At 39.9% G+C, this 19,768-nt stretch overlaps 1 pseudogene; it reads right to left on the reverse strand.

Annotated features, from left to right (window-relative positions):
- Positions 1 to 472: 472 nt before the first annotated feature.
- Positions 473 to 19,538, reverse strand: LOC131825601 (cytochrome c oxidase assembly factor 8-like; annotated as a pseudogene).
- Positions 19,539 to 19,768: the final 230 nt, after the last annotated feature.

Below are 19,768 nucleotides of genomic sequence, written 5' to 3' on the forward strand. Positions count from 1 at the left end.
ACTAGTTTCTTGAATTTTATATTTGCATTCTTTTTTTTTCCTTAAATTGAAAATCTTGGTTCCTAACAACAATAATGTGATTGCTTAATCACTTTATCCTACTAAATACACTATAATTTCAAAATATAGCAATTTTATTAACAATATGGCTATTGAAAGCAGTTTATAAAAATATATTTATTTATCTTTGAAGTCCTTTTTGTCCTTAGGCAGTATTTCATGAGGGATATAGAGCCAAATTATTAGCCTTTATTTGTAGGTATGTCTGTATTATGTATGTATGTATGTTTCACAGTGCTTGGGTTTTATTTAACATCATGTCCACGACCGGAGGCCAGCTTGGAATCCACAGTCAGGACAGTCACAAGGTCTGGGGCCCACCGGGACGCCCGTTCTGCCAGTCTACCTTGTGCTGACATAAGCCAAGGGGCCCCCATGAAGCAGGCACGGGACTCAGTTCACTTGCAGGTTTTTAGAGCCCTTGTAAAACGGATCCCCAAAGTAGCCGCTTCTCCGGGAAAACTGTCCGCAGGGTGGGCTCCCAGGAGCTGGTCCTCTTTGGTTGTGGTCTAAGCTTGTCCCAAGCTCTCCCCGGGGCCCCTTTCCCCATGAAGAAGGTGATGGCAAAGTTACGCTTGTATCAGTCTTGGTTATAATACACGTGCTTCAGAAGATTTTTACTTAGAAATCCCTTGTAAAGGTCAGCCATTTCTTCTGCATGTCGTGTTGCTTTATGACCAGATCCAACTCTCAGTTCCGGTCCTTTTGCCGTTAGTCTTGAGTGAATAAATTCGTCTTTTTCCTTATGAAATGTCGAGTTCTGGTTTGCCCAAAGTTGTTGGAGCCATTCTTGTGTTTCTTGCCCTCGTCGTCTTGGCTTTTGTTCCAACAGTGATTCGTCTTCGGGGAAGTAAGAGTGAACGGGCCGAAGGCTTGGATGTTTACTGGGGGTCTTACCCACTCACGGCAAGATTTTCTTGGAGGGCAGAGAGCGCAGACCCGGCTGGAGGTCGCCTCCCTGCGCTCTGGGCCACGCTCGCTGGGAGCTGACTGCTGGGGCCGCGAAGCCTGGGCGCGGAGCCGGAGCCGAGGCAGAAGGGCCCTCCCCGGGCTGCCTCGGCTCACGGCAGCCGATGACTAGCTTCTAAATCGTCTGAAACTTCTCTGTGGGATTGTGCCACTACCTTGATATCCAATTAGGCTCACTTGTCCCATTTGACTTTGCTTTTCAGGATTTGTTTTTTTAAAAAGCAGCTTTTTGGAGATGTAGTTCGCAAATCATTCAATTCACCCATTTAAAGTGTGCCCTTAAATCGTTTTCAGCGTGTTCAGAGTTGTGCAATGATCACCACGGTCAGATTTTCATAACCTCAAAAGGAAATCTAGTATTTCTGGGCTCTGACCACTCAACATTCCCCGCCATCCCCCACGCCATAGCCTAATGCAACCACTGATTTCTTTTGTCTCTGTATTTGCCTCTTATGGACTTCTCATATAAATGGAATCGTTGACTATGTGGTATTTTGTAACTAGCCTCACCCATGTTGTAGCATGTATCAGCACTTCATTCCTTTTTAAGGCTGAACAATATTCCAGTATAAGGATATGCCAAATTTTGTGGATCCACTCACTATTTAATGGAGATTTTAGTTTTTTTGCACCTTTGACTCTAACGAATAATGTTGCTATAGACATTTGTGTACAAACGTTTGCATGGACATATGTTTACATTTCTCTTGGATATATACCTAACAGTAGAATTGCTTGTCAAATGGTAACTCTATGTTTTAACTTTTCTGAGCACCACTAGAGTGTTTTCCAAAGTAGATGCACCACTTCACATACCAGCAGTGTATAAAGATTCTAAGTTCTCTACATCCTTGTCAACCTTTGTTAAAGAATGTCAACATCCTCTGTTATTAACTTTTTTATTCTAGCCGTCCTAATGGGTATAAAGAGTTATCTCATTTGTGGCTTTGATTTTCATTTCCAGGATGGCTAATGGCTTTCATATGCTTATTGGTTATGTACGTATCTTCTTTTTTTTTTTTAAGATTTTTTTTTAAATTTATTTGACAGATCACAAGTAGGCAGAGAGGCAGGCAGAGAGAGAGAGAGGAAGAGGAGGCAGGCTCCCTGCTGAGCAGAGTCCCATGTGAGGCTTGATCCCAGGACCCTGGGATCATGACCTGAGCCGAAGGCAGAGGCTTTAGCCACTGAGCCTCCCAGGTGCCCATTACATATCTTCTTTAGTGAAATATTTTTGGAGATCCTTTGCTTAGTTTGGTTTATTAAGAATACTTAATAGTGGCGCCTGGGTGGTTCAGTGGGTTAAGCTTCTACCTTCGGCTCAGGTCATGATCTCAGGGTCCTGGGATCGAGCCCTGCATCAGACTCTCTGCTCAGCAGAGAGCCTGCTTCCCCCTCTCTCTTTGCCTGCCTCTCTGCCTACTTGTGATATCTCTCTCTGGGTCAAATAAATAAATAAAATCTTAAAAAAAAATAAAGAATACTTAATAGAGGGCACCTGGGTGGCTCAGTGGGTTAAACATCTGCTTTTAGCTCAGGTCATGATCCTAGGTCCTGGGATCAAGTCCCACATTGGGCTCCCTGCTCAGCATAGGACTGTCTGCTCAGTGGGGAGTCTGCTTCTCTCTCTTCCTCTGCCCTCCCCCCTGCTCATGCTCACTAGCTCTATACATGTCATTGCAAATGGGAAGATTTCATTCTTTTTTATGGCTGAGTAATAGTCCATTGTATCTATATGCCACAACTTCTTTATCCATTTATCTGTCAGTGGATACGTGGTCTGCTTCCATAATTTGGTTACTGTAGATAATGCTACTAAAAACAACAAGGTGCATTTATTCCTTTGAATTAGTATTTTTGTATTCTCTGGGGAAAGTAGTGCAAATGCTGGATCATAGGGTAGTTCTAGTTTTTAACTTTTTGAGCAACCTCCATAGTGTTTTCTACAGTTGCTGTATCCATTTGCATTTCCACCAGCACTGTAACAGGATTCCTTTTCCTCCATATCCTCGCCAAAACTTGTTGTTTCTTGCGTCTTTGATTTCAGCCATTCTGACAGGTGTAAGGTGATTGTACTTTTGATTTGCATTTCCCTGATGATGAGTGATGTCAAGCATCTTCTCATGTGTTGGTTGGCCATGTCTTCTTTGGAGAAATGTCTATTCATGGCTTCTGCCCATTTTTAAATTGGATCATTCATATTTGGGGTGTTGAATTTTTTATAAGTTCTTTATATATTTTGGGTACTAACCCTTTATTAGGTATATTATTTGCAAGTATCTTTTCCCATTCAGTAGGTTGCCTTTAAGTTTTGTTGACTGTTTCCTTCATTGTTCAGAAGCTTTTTATTTTGATGTTTATTTTTGCTGTTCTGTCCCTTGACTCAGGAGACATATCTAGAAAAATGTTGCTCTGGCCACCATCAGAGAAATCAGTGCCGGTGCTCTCTGTTGGAGTTTTTTTGGTTTCAGTCCTGATATTTACATCTTTAATCTATTTCGAGCTTATTTTTGTGTGTGGTGTAAGAAAGTGGTCCAGTTTCATTCTTCTGCATGTGGCTGTCTAGTTTCCCAACACCATTTGTTGAAGCGACTTTTTCACCTTACATATTCTTTCTTCCTTTGTTGAAGATCAGTTGACCATATAATTGTGGGTTAATCTCTGAGTTTTCTTTTTTTTTTAAAGGTTTTATTCATTTATTTGTCAGAGAGAGAGAGAACAAGTAGGGGAAGAGTCAGGCAGAGGAGGAAGCAGGCTCACCACTGAGCAAGGAGCCCAATGTGGGACTTGATCCCAGGACCCTGGCATCATGACTGGAACCAAAAGCAGATGCTTAACTGACTGATCCACCCAGGCATCCCTATTTCTGGATTTTCTTTCTGTTCCACTGATCTATGTTGTCTTCTTCTTCTTCTTCTTCTTCTTCTTCTTCTTCTTCTTCTTCTTCTTCTTCTTTTTTAAGATTGTATTTATTTATTTGACAGAAAGAGAGAGAGTGTACAAGTAGGGGAGAAGCAGGCAAAGGGAGAGGAAGAAGCAGGCTCCCCACCGGGCAGGAGCCTGACATGGGGCTCCATCCCAGTACTCTGGGATCATCACCTGAGCTGAAGGCAGACGCTTAACCAACTAAGCCTCCCAGGAGCCCCATATATCTGTCTATTTTTGTGCCAGCACCATACTGTTTTGATTACTACAGCTTTGTAATATACTCAAAGTCTAGAATTGTGGTACTACCAGTTCTGTTGTTTTGTTTCTCTTTTTTAAGAATGCTTTGGCTATTCAGGGTCATTTGTGGTTCCATACAAACTTCAGGATTGTTTGTTCTAGTTGTGTGAAAAATGCTGTTGGTATTTTGGTAGGGATTGCCTTAAATCTGTAGGTTGCTTCGGGTAGCATAGACACTATGACAATGTTTATTCTTCCAATCCATGAGCATGGAATGTATTTCCATTTCTTTGTGTCATCTTCAATTTCTTTCATCTGTGTTTTATAGTTTCCAAAGTACAGGTCTTTCATGTTGGTTAAGTTTGTTCCCGGATAGTTAATTGTTTTGGGTGCAATAGTAAATGAGATTGCTTTCTTAGTTTCACTCTCTGATGCTTCATTATTAGCATATAGGAATGCAACAGATTTTTGTACATTGATTTTGTATCCTATGACTTTACTGAATTCTTTTATTGGTTTTAGTAGTTTTTTTTGTGGAGACTTTAGGGTTTTCTCTATATAGTATCATGTCATTGGCAAATAGTTTAAATTTTAAGACTTCCTTTCCAATTTGGATGCCTTTATTTCTTTTTGTTGTCTGACTGCTGAGGCTAGGACTTCCAGTGCTATGTTGAAAAAAAGCAGTGAAAGTGGACATCCTTGTCTTGCTCCTGACTTTAGGGGAAAAGCTCTGTTTTTCCCCATTGAGTATGATGATTGCTGTGGCGTTTTTTGTTATATTGAGGCATATTCCCTCTACACCTGCTTTGTTGAGAGCTTTTGTCATGAATGGATGTTGTACTTGGTCAAGAGCTTTTTCTGCATCTATTGAAAAGATCATTTGATTTTTGTTCTTTCTCTTATTGATGTGATGTATTACATTGATTTCTGAACATTGAACCACAATTGCATCCTGGGGAAAAAATCCCACTTGATTGTGCTGAATGATTTTTAAAAAAATGTATTATTGGATTCAATTTGTTACTGTTTTGTTGAGGATTTTTGCTTCTATGTTCATCAGAGATATTGATCTGTGGTACTCCTTTTGTGTTTGTGTGTGCATGCGTGCGTGTGTGTGTGTGTGTGTGTGTGGTCTCTTTATCTGGTTTTTGTATCAGGGAACACTGGCCTCATAGAATGAATTTGGAAGCTTTCCTTCCTTCTCTATTTTTTGGAATAGTTTGAGAAGAATAGGTATTAACTCTTTTTAAATTTTGTGGAATTTGCCTGTGAAGCTGTCTGGTCCTGGACTTCTATTTGTTAGGCGTTTCTTTATATTACTGATTCAATTTCATTGCTGGTAACCAGTTTGTTCAAATTTTCTATTTCTTCTTCCTTCACTTTTGGTAGGTTATATGTCCAGGTATTTATCCATTTTCCACTAGGTTGTCCAATTTGTTGACATATAATTTTTCATAATATTCTGTTACAATTGTTTGTATGTCTGTAATTTTTTTTTATTTCATTTGTGATTTTGCTTATTTGGGTCTCTCTATCTCTCTCCCTCCTTTTTTATGAGTCTGACTAGAGGTTTATCGATTTTGTTAATTTTTTTTGTTTCATTGATCTGTTTGTTTTCTTAGTTTCTCTATCATTTATTTTTGTTCTAATCTTTATTATTTCCTTCCTTCTGCTGGTTTAGGGTTTTGTTGCTCCTCTTTCTCTAGTTCCTTGAGGTGTAAAATTAGATTGTTTGAGATTTTTCTTGCTTCTTGAGGCAGGCTTGTGTTGTTATAAACTTCCCTCCTAGAACCACTTTTGCTGCATCCCAAAGATTTTGAAATTACGTGTTTTCATTTTTATTTGTTTCCATGTATTTTTTTTTATTTCTTTGATTTCTTGGCTGATATACTCATAGTTTAGTAGCATGTTACTTAACCTCCATGTATTTTTCCTCTTTCTAGATTTTTTCTTGTGCTTGATTTCTAGTTCCATACTGTTGTGGTCAGAAGGTGCACAGTATGACTTTGATCTTTTTTAATTTGTTGAGGTTTGTTTTGTGGCCTAATATGTAATCTGTTCTGGAGACTGTCTCATGTGCAGTTGAAAAGAATACATGCTCGGCTATTTTATGGTGGAATGTTCTGAATATATCTGTTAAATCCATCTGACCCAGTGTGTCATTCAAAGCCACTCCTGCTGATTTTCTATTTGGATGATCTGTCCACTGATGTACGTAGCATGTCAAAGTCCCCAATTATTATTGTGCCACTATCAATTAGTTCCTTTATATTTGTTATTAGCTGCTTTATGTATTTAGGTGCTCCTATGTTGGGTGTGTAAGTAATTATAATTCATATGTCTTCTTTTGGATTGTCCTCTATAATATTATATAGTGTCCTTCCTAGTCTCTGTTACAGTTTTTGTTTTAAAGTTTATTTTGTACCATATAAGTATTGCTACTCTGGCTTTCTTTTGACATTCATTTGCATGCTGGATGTTTTTCTATTCTCTCACATTCAATCTGCACGTGTCGTGATGTCTGAAGCGAGTCTCTTGAGGCAGCAGATAGATGAGTCTTATTTTATTAATCCACTTATTTTATTAATCCACTTATTTTATTAATCCACTCTCTCATCCTATGTCTTTTGTTCCATTTCATTCAAAGTAATTGTTAATAGATGTGTATTTATTGCCATTTTGTAATTTGTTTTGTGGTTGTTTTGTAGTTTTTCTCTGATACTTCTTTTGCTTTCGTTTCTTGTTTGCTGGCTTTCTTTAGTGATATATTTGGATTCCCTTCTCTTTATGCATATCTGTTCCTGGTTTTTTTGAACAGAGATTACCATTAGGTTTGTATATAACATCTGCATATAATAGTCTATAGTAAGTAGATGGTTACTTAACTTTGAATCCATTCTTTACTCCTCTCCCCTCCCATGTTTTAGGTATCTGATGTCATATTTTACATTCTTTTATTTTATGAATTCCTTGACTTTGATGAAATACTTATTTTTAATGCTGTTTTGGTTTTTCTTTTCACGCTTTCACTTATAGTCTCTCTTTTCTACTCAAAGAGTCCCCTTTAATATTTCTCATAGGGCTGGTTTAGTGGTCATTAACTCTTTTAGTTTTTGTTTGTCTGAGAAACTCCATACCTCTCCTTATATTCAGAATGATAGCTTTGCCAGATGGCTATAGATTTTTTTTCCCCTTTCAGTGCTTTGAATAGATCAAGGCACTTTTTTCTAGTTTGTAAAGTTTCTGCTGAATAATTCTCTGATAATGTTATGGCGTTTCCCCCTTCTATGTAACTACCTTATTTTCTCTAGTTGCTTTAAAATTTTTTAATTTATTGCTACTTTTTGCCATTTTAATTACTATGTGTTGATGTGGATCTTCTTGGGTTGATTTTTCCAGGGGGATTCTTTGTTGTCTCCTGGATCTGGATATCTGTTTCCTTCCCCAGGTTAGGGAAGTTTTTAGCTATTATTTTTTCAAATAAATTTTCTTTCCTCTTTTCTCTCTTTCTCTTCTTTTGAGACCCCCATAATGGGAGTGTTATTATATTTGATGGAGTCACTGAGTTTCCTAAGACTATTTTCAATTTGCATGATTTATTTTTTCTTTCATTTGCTCAGCTTGGCTACTTTCCATCACTCTGTCTTCCAGGTGGTCATTAATTCATTCCTCTGCTTCCTTTAGCCTGCTATTTATTCCCTCAGGTGTATTTTTAAATTTCACTTATTGTGTTCTTCATCATTGACTGGTTCTTTTTTATCTTTTTTTTTTTTTTTTTTTTTTTTTTTGACACAGAAAGAGAGAGATCATAAGCAGGCAGAGAGGCAGGCAGAGACAGGGGGAAGCAGGCTGCCCCCTGAGCAGAGACCTCGACACGGGGCTTAATCCCAGGACCGTTAGATCACAACCTGAGCTGAAGGCAGAGGCCCAACCCACTGAACCACTCAGGGACCCTGGTTCTTTTTTAGGGTCTTTTTAAGGTTCTTTTCAAGGGTCTCACTGATGTCCTCCACTCTTTTCTCAAGTCCTGTGAGTACCTTTATGATCATTACTTTAAATTCTCTATGGGGGGTGGCTCAGTGGGTTAAAGCCTCTGCCTTCAGCTCAGGTCATGATCCCAGGGTCCTGGGATCGAGCCCCACATTGGGGTCTCTGCTCAGCAGGGAGCCTGCTTCCCTTCCTCTCTCACTGCCTGCCTCTCTGCCTACTTGTGATCTCTGTCTGTCAAATAAATAAATAAAATTAAAAAAAAATTCTCTATGGGGCATATTACTTATACCTGTTTCACTTATGTGTCTTGCTGTGGCTTGGTCCTGTTCTTTTATTTGGGTCATATTCCTGTCTCCTCATTTTCTCTACTCTCTGTGTTAGTAAAGTTAGCTATGTCTCTTGTTCTTTAAGGTAATGGTCTTATGAAGAAAAAGTCCTTTGGTGTCCTGTAGTGCAGTGTCATCTGTTCCCTGGGACCTGGCACTTCAGGGAGCATCTCTCATGTTTGTTGTGTGAGCTCTGCTCTTCAGGCCTGGACACTTTTTCCTTTAGTCCAGTCATCTGCAGAAGCTGCCTTTGCCTGTTGTGGGCCGTGTTTGGTCCCTGCTGGGTGGGGCACATTTTAAGAAGGTATGCACTAGTCTGCCTGTGAAATGAGACCTGCCACCATTGCTGCCAGAACAGAGGTCCTGCAAAAGGCAGGTCTGAAGACACAGTGCTGGTGAGGTTTGTGCCTGTCTTCTGAGAGTGGGGGTGGGGGTTGCTGTAGTGCTGGGACTAAGGCATGACTGGTAAAAGTGGCTCTGCCAAAGTGCAGGGGGCAGGGCTTGGTGTAAGCAAGTTAGGCAGCAGGTGTCCACACTGCACTGGTTCCCACAGGTGGCCTTGTCCTCATGTTGAGGGGAAGGGAGGGAAACGGCACCTGCCAGTTTCTTTGTTCCCAGAGGAGTCTTCCTGTGACGACTGCTTCTCAGGGCCATGCTCTGACATGAGTAAATCATTCTCTGTCTCATTTGCCACATGTGTTTTTCAAATTGCTGCTTCTATGCTGTTTTTCTGCTGGCCATGGAGCGATCTCTTTAAGGTGGGGGGACTTAGTTTTCTCTAATTTTTGGCTTCCTCATGCTCTCAGGCTCTCCTGTCATCCACTAATTTTTAAAATTCCAGGCATTAGGTTCTGCTGGTTGCAAGAACTCGTGAATTTCAGCCCTTCTTGCTTTCCAAGCCTGATGGTATAGGGATTTGTCTTCCCTGTGCAGGCTCCCTGTTGTGATAGTCTGTTTTTCATTCTTCTCTGAGACCTGGCTCTCTCTCAGCCATGAATGGCCTGGTCCCTTTTGCTCCCAAACCACATCTTCACCCTTCTTACTTTCTTCGATGTGGCCTTTTCTCTGCCTTTAGTTGCAGAGTCTGTTCTGTCAGTCTTCAGCTCATTTTCTGGGTTATTTACGCGGATGTAAGTGTTATCTAGTTGTATATGTGGGATGAGGTGAGCTTAGGGTCCTCCTACTTGGCCATCTTCCCAGCCTTCAGATGTGCAAATATGTTTTTGAGATAAATTCTTAGAAGTGAGAACTTTGGGTGAAAGAATATATACAGTTAGACATTAACAAATTCCCTTCCATTCTAGTTTACATTTTTAGCCAGTATCCCTATGTGGTTACCTGTTATAATGTGCTATATAGGACGTCAACATGTTTCTCTAGTTTTTGGTGCCAGTCCCATGGTTGTTCCTTTGGTCAAAATGTTAATTATGTTGTTTAAATATATATTTTTATTAATTTTTTAACTTCTTGGTAAAAGTTTATGGGTTTAATTTCTAATATTTCCATACATATTTACTCTAAATATTTTGAGCATATGTCAGATGTTTTTTATTTTATTTTTTAAAGATTTCATCCATTTATTTGACAGAGAGACAAAGAGCACAAGCCGGGGAAGTGGCAGGCAGATTAAGAGAGAGAAGCAGGCTCCCCACTGAGCATCATGGAGGCCAATGCAGGGCCCAGTCCTGGGACCGTGGGATCATGACCTGAGCCGAAGGCAGATGCTTAACCGACTGAGCCACCCAGGTGCCCCTGTTAGGTGTATTTTAGTTCAGGGATATCTTTTTGGATAGGTTTTTTTTTTTTTTTGTCATTATGTAGTATCCATCCTAATAATGCTTTTTGACTTAATCTATTTTATTTTGTGTGTAAATATATATATTCACCTTTCTTTTGGATATTGTTTGTACAGTATATTTTTCTATCCCTTTATGTTTAATCTTTCTGTGTCATTATTTTTTGTGTCTTGTTTAAATAGCATATACTTGGATTTGATTATGTTTTAACTTGTCTTATCATCCTCCTCCTCATCATTTTATTTTGCTTAGTTTTAACTTCCATTTCTACCTTCTTTTGGATTGATTGGGACTTTAGCTTTCTGGGGCATTTTAAGGGTGAAATATACCTTAGCGGCACGACATTTTCTTCATTATAATTTTTACCTGTGGCTCTTTTATTTCAGAAATTGGAGGGATACCTGGGTGGCTCAGTCAGTTAAGTGCCTGCCTTCAGGTCAGGGTCCTGGGATTGGGTCCCTACATTTCATCGAGCTCCTTGCTCAGCAGGGAGCCTGCTTCTCCCTCTGCCTGCTGCCCCCCTGCTTGTTCTCTCTCTCTCCCTCTCTCTCTGACAAATAAATAAAGTCTTAGAAAAGAAATTGGAGACCATCCTTTCATTAAGTTGTAGTTTCTTCGTCCTCTTCCAGCTTAGGAAAAATTTGAGAAAAACTTATTTTGTAGAAGTTAGTTTGAAATTATCTTCCTCTCTAAGTCATAATTTAAGTGTACATAAAGCACACAAAACTGTATCTTACACTGTATGAGGCTTTTTGGAAAAAATACATTTTTATTTTAATCTCTTATACTCTACAAATATTCTGTAAATTCCATCAAAAGAGACTCTTTTGAATAATGCCATTATTAGGAAATACACACGAAAACACTTATGGGTAAGATTCATGTTGTATGTAACATCTGAAAATGGTTCAGGAAAATAACTATATATACATACATAGATTTATTAGAAAGAAAGGGAGAGAGGGAATGATAAAAGTGAATGGTATACAAGAAACAATAAATGTTGGTGAGGTTGTGGAGAGAAAAGAACCCTCTTGCACTGTTCATGGGAATGCAAGCTGGTGCAGCCACAGCACTGGGAAACAGTACAGAAGTTCCTCAAAAAGTTAAAAATAGAACTACCTTATGGTCCAACACTTGCACTACTAAGTATTTCTCTAAAGAATACAAAAATACTAATTCAAAGGAATACCTGCATCCCGATGTTGTTAGCAGCCTTATATACAATAGCCAAATTATGGAAGCAGCTCAAGTGTCCATTGATAGATGAATGGATAAAGAAGATGTGGTATACAGAATACAATGGAATATTCCCACTTACAACAACATGGATAGATCTAGAAAGTATAAAAATGCTAAGCAAAACAAGTCAGTCAGAGAAAGACAAATACCACTTGATATAACTCATATGTAGAATTTAAGAAACAAAACAAACAAGCGAAAGGGAAAAAAAAAGAGAGACAAACCAAGAAACCTGACTCAAGTACAGAGGCTACCAGAGGGGAAGTGGCAGGGGGGTGGATGAAATAGGGGTGGAGATTAAATAGAGTATACTTATCAGGAAGAGTACTAGGCAATGAATAGGATTGTTGACTCATATAGTACACCTGAAATTAATATAACACAGTATGTTAACTATAATGGAATTAAAATTTTTTTAAAAATCTCTTTAAAAAGAAACAAAAGTGAGTGGTATAAAATGTTAACAATAGGTAAATCAGGGTGAAGGATCTAATTATGTTTTGGATACTATTTTAAAAAAATTTTTTTTTTTTTAAATTTTTAAAAAAGATTTTATTTATTTATTTGACAGATCACAAGTAGGCGGAGAGGCAGGCAGAGAGAGAGAGAGAGAGAGAGAGAGGCGGGGGAAGCAGGCTCCCTTCTGAGCAGAGAGCTGGATGCAGGGGCTCCATCCCAGGACACTGAGTTCATGACCTGAGCCCAAGGCAGAGGCTTTAACCCACTGAGCCACCAAGGCACCCCTACTATTTTTATTTTTGCAAAATTTTATAATTTTGGAATTATTTCCAAAGGAGGAGTTTTAAAACTTCATATTTAATAAAAGGTTAGAAAGGTAGCTTCTTTTTAAGATTTTTCATTCATGGCAAGTAAAACACACACACACACACACACACACACACACACACACACACACACCCTAATACATGTTTTTGATGATTGGGTGCTCCCTAGTGTTCAATTTCTGTAACTACAAAACTAACAAATTAAACCCAATTTCTCAAAACTGGTTTTGGAAAGAGCTTTTGTCGATTTCTTTATGATGGCAACATAAGACTTGCAAAGAATGTGTGTGTTATCAAAATTAGTAGAAAAAAGAGATATCAAATGCAGATTTCTGCCTCCTTTAAATCTTAACAAAGTCGCAAGAAGACATCAAAGTAAATAGAGGATTCAGAAGGACTCCAAGCAGTGCACAGAGTAGTCAAAACTAGAGGTTTACACATAATCCATGATAATTACGTGGCTTAGAATTTCTTCAAAACATCCACATACTCGAGGTGAAGTGACCACAGCAGGGAAACTAGCAATATGCTTTTTCTTTTTTTTTTCTAAGCAACAGATGTTGTGGGGTTTTGTCCCAAATAAATGCCATTACAATAAAAGAACAAAGTGGGTTTCACATCTGACTGAAGGTAATTTAGTATCATCAATTTTTAAAGAAACAGAATACTTTAATACATCCATCTGTTGAACAAACCACTCACGCTAGCAATGTTTAAGACTTCTTCAAGGATCGTGGCTATGGTCCAAATTCTAATGTAATGTAAAATGTTGAGTTCAGTTTGGATATGCTCAGCGTCTTCACCATCATCCCCATCATTAAACAGATTTTGATACCATCTCTGGGAATACACATAACCTGCCTTTGACCGTAGCTTGTCCTGGAAGTTCATCTCTCCAGCTTTATCAGCAGGACAACGTGAAATATGTAACTTTGCTGTCAAGGAGTCTTGTAAACTCACAGATAAAATGTCCAAAGTTCTTATCCTAACCTTTCTTTCTTGATTTCTTCTGACTGTCCAAACATATTGCTTCCAATTGCCCATTTCCCAACCTTTAGGTCATAGGTCAACCTTTAGGTCATAAGGCATACTGGCCCATTGTCCTTGAACATTAGTTCTCTTATTTCAGGCTCATTCTCATTCTTATCTCTGCACCTCTTTCCACCTCTATTCTTGGGCACAGCTGCAATGGAGGTGTGGGTCTCTGTCTCTGTCCCTCCTGCGTGAGGAACAGATATCCATGGGAGGCTGGGGGCCTCGTTTGGGAGAGCGTTAATGTGTGGGAGAGCATCCGGTTAGGGGTTCCTTATTATTTCCCTTTTATGCCACTCCACCTTTCTCAGAATTAAACATTCCTTTTCTATTGTCTCAGCGAACCCTTTAAAAACCAAACCTGGTATATTTGATGGAAGTCTAAAATTCATCTGTAATTAATCTTCCTTCTGGAAGGAAGAGCTCAAATGCTTTGATTTCAATCATCTCCCTCTTCCATATTTTATGGAACAATAGTTATACAACTACTGTTTTATAGTGGGGTATTTTTTTTTTTTTTTGCCCAAATTAGCCATTATTGTTTTTTATGAGCATGTTTTTACATGCTCCTTGTTTATCAGCATGTTTTATGAGCATGTTTTACATTGCTCTATGTTTATCAATTTCTTTGCTCACCATCCTTTTTTTTTTCCTTTTCTTTATTTACTTGACAGAGAGAGAGAGAGAACACAAGTAGGCAAAGAGGCAAGCAGAGAGAGGGGGAAGCAGGCTCCCTCTAAGCAGAGAGCCCGATGCAGGACTCGATCCCAGGACCCTGAGATCATGACCTGAGCTGAAGGCAGAGGCTTAACCCACTGAGCCACCCAGGTGCCCCTCACCATTCTTTCTTGCATCTCATTCCTTTCAAGTTCCTTTTCCTTCTTCCTGAAGTACATCCTTCAGTAATTCTTTCAGTAACTAACAGTGAGGGATAAATTCTCTTTTTGTTTATATGAAAATGTTTTAATTTTTTTCTTCTCTCTTGAATGAGTTGGGTACTGATGTCCACAGTGACACTTACTCTCCTTCTGCAATGAGAGGATAATATTCTCTCATCTCCCAACCATTCTAGTATTGCTGTCATAAAGTCAGCCATCAGTTTATTGCTCTTTCTTTGTGAGTTACAGGTATTTTCTCTCTGGGATCTCAAGTCTCAAGAGACTTTGTGTGTTTGGTGTTTTTCCGTTTCACTAAGGTGTTTGTGACAGTGGATCTATTTTTATTTTTCCTGATTTCTAGATCATAGTGATCCTTGAGTTTGGGGATTTATGTCTTTTACCAAGACTAGACATTTTTCTGCCATCTCTCTCGTCAACTTCCTCTCTTTTCATTCTTTTCTCCTAGAATTTCTATTCCAACTATGTTTAGCCTTCTCACACTGTCTTCTATGTCTCTTCATTTTTTGGTCATAATCTCTTCTCTTTATCTCTCTGTATTTATCATTATCTCTCTTTATCTCTCTGTGGTATTTTGGCTCATTTTTTTCAAATCTATCTTTTGACCTGATCATTATCTCTTTAGTTTTATTTAGTGGGTTTTTTCATTCATCAGTTGTATGAATTTCTTCTTAATTTCAATAATTTTTTCCACTTCTAAAATTTCTATTTAATTCTTTCTCAAATTTTCTTCTCAGTCTGCCTGTTTTTAAAAAATAGGGTCTTGTTTTATTTAGTTTTGACTATTTAAAAATAGTTTTAATAATTTCAGAGATGATTATTTTCTTCTGCTTCAGTTTGTCTTTTTGGTTATCTCAACTTCTGGTACTTGCGTTCACTGACTGTCACTCGTGGTGGAATGATTTCTCATGGCTTTTTAACAATTTTTTTTACAGTAAACTCATCTTTAGCTGGGACTGTGTTTTTTGAGTCCAGAATAGAGACAAACTTCCTTGACATCTTCCTGACTTGGTGGACACATTTCATTCTGATCCACTCTTTCACTGAGGGTGTAGACCTTTAAAAGTCTCAATTTACTTACCTCCACCTCCTTAACCCATGTGGAACTGGGTGCCTTATAGCCTGTGAATTTATTCTCTTGAGGGGATTATTTTTATGTTTTATTTGGCAATTCTTTGAATGGAAGGATTGAGTTTTCTAGTCCTCTTATTGGAACTGGGAGGCCCGACCTTGTTACAGGATGATTTTTTAATAAGGCTGTATTAAAGATTTATTCAATTCATTGTTAATGAAGGAGTTGGTAGGATGTTAACTAGTTTGAAGGAGAAATCAAAGGAGCACAAATCTGTATGGAATGAAGATGTGTGGAAATGAATTTACAAATGAACAGGAAAGCTGGCTTTTTCGTGGAAGGGAGGGAAGTCAATCCCAAACACCCCTCACCCCTGAGTATATTTGCATGTGTATAGAAAACACATACTTTGCCTTGCAATCACTCATCCATCCCCAAGTTTACAGAATTGTAACATAGCTGCGGGCAGAGCAAGGCTGGAATCTGAGTAACTGCCAAAGTGGGCTCTAAAAAGGCTTTGTTTTGCCTCAAAGAATCCCAATAATCTTTTTTGCTCTTTCCCAAATATTCTTACAACTGCCGGTCTTTCTATGACCAAACCTTAATCAGTCTCCTTTCAAATCTCAGCGGTTGTGGACTGAATGTTGTGTCCTCTGCAATTCATATGTTGAAATTCCGGACATTCCCCCCTACCCCCATGATATTAGGAAGTGGGGCCTTTGGCAGGTGATTAGGACTGGAGGGTAGAGCTCTTGTGAATGGGATTAGTGCCCTTATAAAACAGGCCCCAGGGAGTCCCCTCGCCTCTTCCCCCACGTGGGGACACATGGAGAAGACAGCCATCTATGAACCAGAAAGTGAGCTCCCCTCAGACACCAAATATGAGGGCACCTTTATCTTGGACTTTCCAGACTCCAGAACCATGGGAAATAAATGGTGTTTAAGCCACCTACTTTGTGTTATTGATGAAGGGTAATAGAAGGCAGGTAGGCAGGGAAGAGGTCCCCCACCCCATCCCCAAGAGGAAACCACCCTTAAAAGGATTTTACACCACCCTGGAAGGAGTCCTCCACCCTTTCCCATGGGATAGATAGATGACAAATATCTAACTGGATGACAGGCGGCATGGGGGGGGGGGGTGTTTAATCAGATTAAAATAGCCTGTCAACAAGCCCATAAAAGCTCCTAGATTTAGAAACTCCTGTTGCCCTCCCAAGTTCCCTCCTTCTTTGGGAGCTTTGTGCTGTCACTACGGTATCCCTCAACAAACCTTGCTTTGCTGCCCACCACTCTGCCTGGTCTACCTTCACTCTTCGAGCATGTGTGACCAAGAACCTGGGGCACCCACAGAACAAACATCCTGTAAAATAGTTTTGTTGTAGCAGCTCAGACTACGGCATCTCTTTTAAAGTAGGACCTGACTTTTGGGCTGCTGTGTTTGCCTTTCCCTTGTTCGATTTTAGCAAGAATCCTGCCAGGTTAGTTTGACCAAAATCCCCTATCCTTGGAATGGGGTTGGGTGCCTCAGCCTCCACCATCACCTAGGTGATGTCTGATTTCTCTGCCTGCCTTCGGCAAGAATCCTGTCAAGTCAGCTTAGCCGGAGTCCTCCCTATCCCCTGATGTTTCCTCTGAGTAATTTTCCATTCACTGACCCCTGCCCCATCCTTGGCTATACATTCCCACTTTTCCTTATTGTATTTGGAGTTGAGCCTGATCTCTCTCCCCCACTGCAAAACCTCATCCCAGTGCTCCCTACACCTACAGAAATGGTCCAGAAGTCTGCTTTACTATTCTTTAACAAGTGTCATGAATAGATTTTGTGAACACAGCCTTGGATTTTTAAGTAATTTTGCAGAGAACACCTTACCTTCATAATGATTTCCTTATCTTCATAATAAAAAATGGAGTATTTTCTCTTCAATCTTTTGCTCAGTTGATGGAGCCTGACTTGGGAGTGGGAGTCAGGGATAAAGAAAGAAAAGGAATTAACTTTAATCTTTCCTCCTGTTCTCCTGGAGTTTCAGAAAAATAGAAGGGGCCATAAATAAGCATTTGATTGTAGTCACCCTTGGGACCTTAATGTATCAGGTTCTTTATTTATGGAAGAGTGGGTGATAGAGAGTGGGAGGGCAGTTGTTGATTTATACAATATGCACAGAGTACAAATACTTTAGGATTACAATCCATTCTCCTGCTACCTACTACTCTGAACCATTCCTATGGAGCATATTTCGAAACCCACAATAGGAGTTTGGGAGATGAAATCACAGTCAGGATTTTCCTTTAGATTTCAGGGGTGGACCTTCTGGTTTCTGTTTCTAAGAAGGAAGATTAAGCAGATTTGGCTCATGTATGATTACCCGAGGGCTGAGAGCACTTTGGGGGGGAGCCCTTCCTGCCCAGCCCCTGGGAACTGTAAAGAAGTTTGAGGGATGAAAAGTCCTTGTTCAGTGGGATAAAAGTCGGGAAAGATGACCTCTTCCTGTAGCAGCGGGCAAGCAGCTGGCACTGCTTTTCACTGATTTTATGCCTTTGTGAGGCAACTGCAGTGTCCTGCCAGAGAGGCCCTCGACAGAGGCAGTTGGCGATTCAAGAAGAGATTAAGGGGGGTGGGGGGAGGCGGAAGCATCCTGTTTTCTTAAATGTGGGGAGCGATGGAAAATTTACAAGGAAGGAAAGACTGTTCAGTTTGCTTTAAACACTTGTGTGAAGTAGAATTCTGAGGAATAGAATTAGGAGGTTGAGAGAGCTGTGCAGATTTTAATCCGTTTCATGCAGACCCTATAAATCAATGTAATACCATTTATAGGGTAACATGGAAATCATGAATAAGTGCAAAGAGCAGGATGTAAAATAACATGTACACTGATATATCCATACTAAGATGGGAAAGAAATATGGATATTATTAACTTTTTTTTTAAAAGATTTTTTAAAAATGTATTCATTTGAGGGAGAGAGAGAGCGGGAGGAGTGGCGGAGGGGCAGAGGGGAGAAGCAAGCTCCCTAAGGAACAGGGAGCCTGATGTGGAGTTTGATCCCAGGACCCTGGGATCATGACCTGAGGTGAAGGCAGACACTCCACCTGCTGAGCCACCCAGGCGCTCCCCCCTTTTTTTTAAAAAAACCAGAATAGGGTTACTTGTGTATTTTATTTTATTTTTTTAAAGATTTATTTATTCATTTGACAGAAAGAGACACAGCGAGAGAGGGAACACAAGCAGGGTGAGTGGGAGAGAGAGAACCAGGCCTCTCGCTGAGCAGGGAGACTTACACGGGGCTAGATCCCAGGACCTGGGACCACGACCAGAGCCGAAGGCAGATGCCCAATGACTGAGCCGCCCAGGTGTCTCTACTTGTGTATTTTAAAAAATTATTTTTGTTTTGATCTATGTGACCATAATAATAATTGGATTTTTAAAAAACTTTTTAAACTGAGCAAGGAGCCTGATGTAGGACTTGATCCGGGGACTCCAGAATCATGACCAGAGCCGAAGGCAGTCGCTCAACCAACTGAGCCACCCAGGGACCCAACTGGATAATTTTAAAAAGCAAAAGTAAAACACAAGGAAAAAAAAAATGCATTTGCTTACTGTTATTGTAATTATGACTTAGAGTGCAATCTTTCACATTTTGCCTATATATATACACATGTATACACACACACACACACACACACACACACACATATATATATATGCAAGGTTATATATATATAACCTTGAAGTCTAGTGAATAAGATATAGTGGGTTATTTAAGGGAGGATGGGAAATACCTATGGCAAGATAACCTATGGAATTTTCAAGTTGTGTTTGCTCTCAGTTTCGCTCTTTAGGGCTCCGAGGCTTCAGGGATGCTTGCAGGCTATGCAGAAGCAACCACAAGTCCGATGTTCCTCTGTTCTTTTGCAAAAGCCTAGAGAAGCAATGAAGCTGGGGGTTAAGGAGGGTGAGAGAGGCCAGAGGCACAGGTCTCTGGGTTCCCTGGGGCTGCAAGGGGCCCCTTGGAGGAGATTGCCCAACACCCTGAGAGGGGTGGAGGTCGAGAACCCCTCAGGCCCACCTTGAGTGACAGTCGGAGAGTCTGTGTCTGGGGTCTGCGAGCTGGAACTTCGTGTTTGAAATGTGGGTCAGTACGAAGGCCTCCACAGAGAGGTAACCTGGTGCAGCCGATGTCTCCCCGACCGCTGATGATACAGAGCATCCCTTCGTGTGCTGCTTTGTCCTCACTGTATCTTCCCTGGACAAATGTCCACGCAGAGCCTTTGCCTCTTGAAAAAAATTCGTGGTTTGCCTTTTGATCGTAGAGCTGTAATAGTTTCTTGTACGTTCTTCATAGAAGTCTCTTATCAGATACATGATCTGATGAAGTTTTGTCTCGCCCTGTGGTTTTTCTTTTCGCTTTCTTGATAATGCCCTTTGAAGCACCAAAGT

The sequence above is a fragment of the Mustela lutreola genome, chromosome 2 (genome assembly GCF_030435805.1).
Source record: "Mustela lutreola isolate mMusLut2 chromosome 2, mMusLut2.pri, whole genome shotgun sequence".
NCBI classification, from domain to species: Eukaryota; Metazoa; Chordata; class Mammalia; order Carnivora; family Mustelidae; genus Mustela; species Mustela lutreola.